The sequence below is a fragment of the Sceloporus occidentalis genome, unplaced genomic scaffold (genome assembly GCF_023333645.1).
Source record: "Sceloporus occidentalis isolate IW3139 unplaced genomic scaffold, rSceOcc1.0.p SCAF_47, whole genome shotgun sequence".
NCBI classification, from domain to species: domain Eukaryota; kingdom Metazoa; phylum Chordata; class Lepidosauria; order Squamata; family Phrynosomatidae; genus Sceloporus; species Sceloporus occidentalis.
In genome coordinates this window covers 5226226-5232314 of record NW_028317027.1, presented here as the reverse complement: position 1 = coordinate 5232314, position 6089 = coordinate 5226226, and positions in this window count along the sequence as shown.

The following is a 6089-nucleotide window of genomic DNA, read 5'->3' as shown; positions in this document are numbered from 1 at the left end:
CCCTGCCGAAACGACCAATAGAGTTGCACACACGTTCCTTCACGGCAGCTGCTGCTGCTCCGATGTGTTGTTAACCCCGTATTAACCCCTGCAAGGCAACCGGGAAGGAAACGAAGATTAAACGAGCACGAAGAATGTCCGCGAATATTCGCCCGAAGAGAAGACAGGAACGGGCGAATATTCGCGGAATACGAAGGTTTTTTCCCCCCCGAAGACGAGCACGAAGACGAACACGAAGAGCCCCCTGGTGCCCAAGTCTAGTTTTTAAGCATTATGTACTGTACTAATTTTAATCTGTAAACACTCTATATTTTTGCCAGTTGTGTAAGTGAACGTCATTCTTACAAGAAAAAAACAACTTTCCGACTATTCTGGTGCTCATCAGAAGTGATTAATTTCAGGTTCTTTCTGCCCAAGAGGCCTCATAGATTTAATATAATAGAATTTACTCTAGGTTTTAATTAGGAAAGTCCCATGACACATTTGATATATATTGAAAATATTAGATTTAAGTGTGAGGCTGTACAGATAAAGTAAAGTGCAATCATTCTCCACGGAACCTTAATTGTAAGAATTGCCTTTTTAAGAAAAGTAAGTAACAATGCTTTCTGTAGCTAGTAGAAAGTAAGAAGCAATACTTCTGCAAAAAGGGGGCATTATACTGAATAGGATGCTTTTCATCTTAAATGTAAATTTTATGGTATGAAAAGTCATAGGTCAGTTTGTTAAACAAAATACTACATACAACAAATATCCACATTAATTTTCAATTATTGTTTGTCCCAACACACAATGAGTTACAGAAAACATTACTCATAAGGAAAACCCACATCTACCAGTTGATTGATCAATGTATTAAATGTAGCAGCCCTAAGTGTTGCAATGGCTACCTTGTTCACTGTGAAAACATATTGAATTGGACACCAAAATATATTTATTGTTGTTTTTACAATTATGATAGCAGACAAGAGTCACGGCTAACATAAAGAGATCCTGGGCAGGTCCCCTTTCGCTGTTTGCCCTCCAGACCAATTGTAATTTATTGTGTAGCAGAACACAAATTGCTGATTCCAACAGGCCAGTGTCCCACCAGCGCTCAAAACTTGTGTGCGGTGGGTCTGTAGTCAGAATTGCAAGTGATTTTAAATACTTTTTTGGTGTCTTGGCATTATAAACAAGAATGCTGGTAACATATAGTAACACATTGCTTTGACTGCTTGAGCGCGCACAGACACACAAAATGACAAATAATGTCATAGTGTCATCATTTAAAATGTTTTGCCCTTGGTTACAAACTTGGTCTATACAAAATGCATTTTTAAGCGATTTTAATTTGCATGTAACGATTTACAATGGATTATATTATTTGGAAAAAAGTCTAAATCATAGGATATTAGAGTTGGATCAAACAACACATTAACTAAAACAGACTCTAATTGTAAGAGAATCTGTTTTTTCCCCCCAATACACAAACCACTACAATTTCAGCCTGATCTGTTCAGTTCACATTTCCCATTATTATCTTCACAATTCCATGTATTTATACCCCACCAAATTAGATTAATATTGTGTATTGGAGTGCTTTTTCACAGAAAATAGAATTTTTATAACATCATATTATCACTGAAAGTGAGCTTTGGTTAAAGTATTTTTTTTTTATTAAAGCATATTTATATTTCTATGCTAAACAAATAATATTCTGCCTCCTAATAAAATAAATATACACATATATACATATTTACGTTTGATACATAAATATAATGCTGGGATTAGACAATTATTTTTATGAATTCCAATGGCACATACAGTACTTTTACACTGAAAACATCACATCATTTTATTGAAAGGTATGGTAGTATGTTTCATTTTCAGAACAGACAAAAATATATGTCTGATAACAACAATCTGTTGAATATATGGTAAAAGGCAGGTATGCAATACTTCTTTCTGCACAGAGACCAATGTATGAGATCACATGTATTATTCTATGTCCACAATAACTAAGATATCCATACTTATATGTTATATATATATTTACAATTTACTAACTAGAAAATATTCTGAATATATATTTATTTTTAATTATTTTCTATTTTGTAATAATGAATGGGCTCAACAGTGTGTCAATACAAAGATGAGTTTTTAGTTATATGGGAACTAGTACATTGGAAGCTGTCTTGTGGATTTATATGTTCACATGTAAAAAAAAAACAACAAATGCACATATACAGAAGAAAAGTGGTTTCCCAAAGACTGGGTAGCCTGTAGTCCCTCCAAATTTATTAGATCACAGGTTGTGGTATTGGTCTAAAGATGCACATTTTTTATGAGGTCATTGATAAAAGACCAGCATCACTCTTGTAATGACCCACAATGTAGTCCCTATGCCACAGATGCAAGTATCTGAAACATTTGAAATATATATATTATGTAATACTTTATGGTGTGATAGACATCTCATATATACATGGGAAACAAAAAAGAGTTAAAAAGGACAGCTTTATTGTATTAAGATGAAATTATATAATACTGTCCAGAAAATACTGATCATGTAGCAAAGCCAGCGAGAATCCATAAACAAATGCACAGTCGCTACAGATAATGAAGAAATACTTCTAGGTACCACTCAGGAGCTTTCAGAGTGAGCACAGGGCACGTGAATATTATTCAGCTTTACAGTGGACCTATGATCTCCATTCATATATTTATGGGCAGCATATTAATATATAATAAAAGCTACTTTGTATTTCTCTGCATTCTTTTTTTAGGGCTTGATTATATGTTACAATATTTAAAAATAAAATTCCAGACTATGATTATACATTAAGTGAACACATAAAAATACTTAATCCCAATTCATTATGCTATACTTATAATTACTTTCTATATTCATATGCTTAAGAGTTGTAAATGACGTTGTTAAATTTAGTGTTTGATAAGGCACTATTTGGGGATCCCGTATTATATATTTTGCTATGCAGATAACAGATTTATTGTTAGATATTAAACATGACATGACCCTGTATAAATAAATAGTTGATTTAAACAGTGCCTTTATTTGAAACACACTAATTAGTACCTTCACACATCTTAATTTGTTTAAAACGCTAAGTATTGCTTTTTCTTAAAACAAGAATGCCACTGGATAATTTTGCATTTGTGGTATCCTAATGTATAGTATATGACTGGATAAGAAAAATGCATTATTTATGATTATACAGCTGTAATTCAAATTATATCTAGTAAACCACCAATCTATTTTTAAAAAGACTCACATGGTTTCTTTTTCAGAAATAGTAATATATATAACACTAATTTCTTGTTAAACTGAATATTTCATAGACAGTGCTGCTATTCATTCTCATGCAAATGAGTTTACTTTTATCCATATTCAAAAATGCTCAATAATAAATCTCATTCCATTTCATTAATTGGGTTTATTCTCTAAACTGAGACCTGAAGGTGTGTTAAGGCTGGTCTTAGTGCCCGGTGACCCAGGAACTTGGACTGGAGTGTGGAGAGATGACTGTTACCCCAGAAAATGTCCCCAATGTGTGGAAGTAGATCTAGTGACTTAAGAGAAGCCTTCACAATGCATGGGAGATGCGTACAACAAGTTTAGTGTTATATTTGCATTGTAAATATAAAATAAAGATAGTGTGCTTGCTGGAGGGCAAAGATATTTTTTGCCTGGGGTGCTTTGTTTGGTGAGACTAAACAATTCATATCATTATGCATTGGAAGCGCTAACCCCAGTGAACTTCACCCGCAAGAACAACTGAGATGGCCCTGTTTATTGCATAGTTAAACTGAAATAAATGTTTTAAAATTTTCCTACAGCACAGTTTAATGTACAAAGCCCAGTCTATAATCACCTCAATGTTTCCAAGATGTTTATATCAAAACATATTATAATGACTTTACATACAAAGGTTATACATTTTAATTTATACTTTAGATAATACCACCACCCCCTTGTACATGAAAGAAACCCAGGATCAAGCACACAGTTCAACATATAAACATGACATTGAAGCTGCTGCTGTTGAACAATCAATCGTATGCACATCTGGTTTATACATAATGTATATTTCTAGTTAATCATATGTCATAATAAATCCGCATCAGCTTAACTAAAACACAAATTAGTGAACTAAGCAACAAAACCACTGTTTTCTTTTTCATTTGTAAGGGATACATACGTAGCATAAAAGCCATAATAGACTAACAAGCTAAGCAATCATTTTTAAATGCACTGTGTACAGACATAAAACAAATGCTAATTAGTGTGACATTAAGTACAGAAAGGGATTCTCAATTGGATGTGATTAATCATTTCTTTTTTCTCAACAAGACACTTGATTTCCTACTAGTGAGGGTATCCCACATTCTGAATCTAGAGAATGTACAGTGAACATTTTGATGACCATATGCAGTGAAAAAATAAAATATGTGATGAAATATTTACCAGACATAAAACAATAAACTGGAAAATGGCACATATGTAAATATTTTCATCCAGTTAATAAAACAGAAAGCGGCATCATGTTCAATACAGTTACTGATACAGGCAACCGAATGTGAGCTACTGAATTTATTAGGCAAAAGATATAGGGATGTATTTGATGCCAGATCATAAATTACAATGAAAAACACATGCGCTCAGATTCAAAATGTTTCTCATCTTTTCCGTTGCAGTATATGAAAGGATTGCTATTCAATTTATAGATACATCAATAGCATCAAATCTAGCCTAGCTTGGTTCTTTTGTTGACAATTGTGTTATCTAATAGTCATGCTTCCGTTCTATGGCCTATGCAAATCTGATAGAATGGAATGGAACTCAGGACCCATGGTGAACCACCTTTCCTAACATATTCAACATTATTTTATTCCAAAAAAGCAAATCAAGACTGTAGAGTGATTCACGTGGAATAGGTAAACCATGACATTTGATCATGGTAAAGAATATAAACATAAAAACAAAACAGAAGGTTATAAAGGGTAAGGAGTTGTAAGGGAACACAAAACGTATAAGGACGAACATAAGGAACGAGGGAGGCAGAATAGGGTGGGCACTGAGCGATAGAACACATATTGGGGAGAGAGAAATGGAACATTGGAGACACAAACATTTGGAAACCACACAAACAAAAGGTTGAGAATATACTTGCAAAGCATGGGCTAAAGGATGTTCCCCTCCATCCCTTAGCATTTTCTAATACAACAATTTTTCTCTCTCTAAAGTTTCAGCAGGGATTAATTTGAAATTGATGGCATACAATACATTTTTGTCATGTGTAATCATTAGGTTTTATTCATATGGTGCAGACAGATTTGGAAATACCAGGTTACAGTGGGGACTCTACACAATGAGAAGGGTCAAATTGGCCCTTAAACAACATAGTGAATACACTGCAAAAACCTAGAAAAGACTACTAGTCTATTTCCAAGAAAACTGAAGATGTTTTCTTGAAAATGTAATCATTGGTCATGGGTTTAAAGGCATATGAAGTTGACCAATATAGTTTGCATTTTCAACACTTTAAGTTCTTATAGTCAGTGTGGTTAATGCAAACTTAAGCTGAGAATAAAGATTCTGGTCTGTATCTGGCTTCAGTAGAAATTAAAAAATACGTTGTTAACTTGATCTTACTTTCTATCTGGCAATATTATAGCAATACATATATATAATTAGCTTTATGATGAGAACAGCACACCTTGATCCTAAATTATCAAAGCAGATAGAATAAAATGAGATTTGCATGAAAATTGATAAATACTTCCCATTGAACCATCACATTGAAACATTTATAAGCAATACGTTTTTGAAAAGGAATATTTTCATGAAGATTAAATCACTGAAGATTGCTACATATGCCTGTATAACACAGCCTTATAATCTGAAGAAGGGGTTATGGGTTTCACTTATTGCCAAGTTGTTTAGCACATAAATATCTTGTATGAGAACCAACCACACAAGATAATAAGACACACACATTTAATATATAAATGGAAATTATTTTGGAATAGCAATGTGCAGTAACTGCATTTGACACTGGAATGGGTCCTAATTTTCCTGTTTGGAG